Source organism: Habropoda laboriosa, unplaced genomic scaffold (assembly GCF_001263275.1).
Source record: "Habropoda laboriosa isolate 0110345459 unplaced genomic scaffold, ASM126327v1 scaffold134, whole genome shotgun sequence".
Lineage (NCBI taxonomy): Eukaryota > Metazoa > Arthropoda > Insecta > Hymenoptera > Apidae > Habropoda > Habropoda laboriosa.
The window spans coordinates 1,625,446-1,626,347 of record NW_017100266.1 but is presented as its reverse complement, the minus strand read 5'-3'; positions in this window follow the sequence as shown (position 1 = coordinate 1,626,347).

Here is a 902-nt window from a genome sequence, read left to right as displayed (position 1 = left end):
TGTCAGTCTATTTGAAGTATAACATACTCAGATATGTTCTACGTATCATTATATACTTTTAACTGATCTAATGTTTTTATCGCTATAAAAAAAGATAATACACACAGTTTCCAAGGCCTCTTTTAGGTGCCACCTAAAAAGTGAAAAAAAAAAGTACTTCGACACGATTTTGGTTTTTCTGATCGTTCTTTATGTTCGTTTATGATAACATGCTATCAGTGTGCAGCTTAACAAAAAAGTTGAAGAAGCAAAAGTAAGGAAGAAATTCGACCATTTTCACAGTTGGTGTCTAAGGTGACTCTGTAGCAATGACGAACGAATTTATTATTTAATTTGACAAATGTTTTTACAGTTTGTAATGCGACAGAGAATTCTTCGAGTTCGATTCAATTATTCCTGCAAATTGACAGTTTCATTAATCGACGGAGGAAAGCGCATCGATATTTCCCAATTCAAAAGTGGCGTGCTTCCATCATAGCGCTTAAAATTCAGCTTAGCTAAAACGTAAACATTGGAATATTCTTTCTTGACATTTCTTGATTTTAGTTCATTTTCCGACTCTGTAACATAATTTTATCTATTGATTAATAACGTGTGCCGGTGTTGCAAAAATAAAAATGTGAGGAAACTAAAATAAAAGAAAAATTTCGTATATGTTGCGTATGTGACAAAGCCATTGTTTGCCAGCCATAAGTGATGCTGAACAGAAAAATTATGTCGCGTAGTCAGAAAAGAAAAAAACATTTTAATGCAAATCATAATCGACGAGAATTTGTGTGTGTGCGTGCGTGTGTGTGTGTGTGTGTGTGAAGAAAGAAATATGTTCCTGAATTCGAAGGTCACATCACAAAAAAACGGTACAATAAAAAAGAAGATAAGATACTTCGCATGTTTTTTATGAA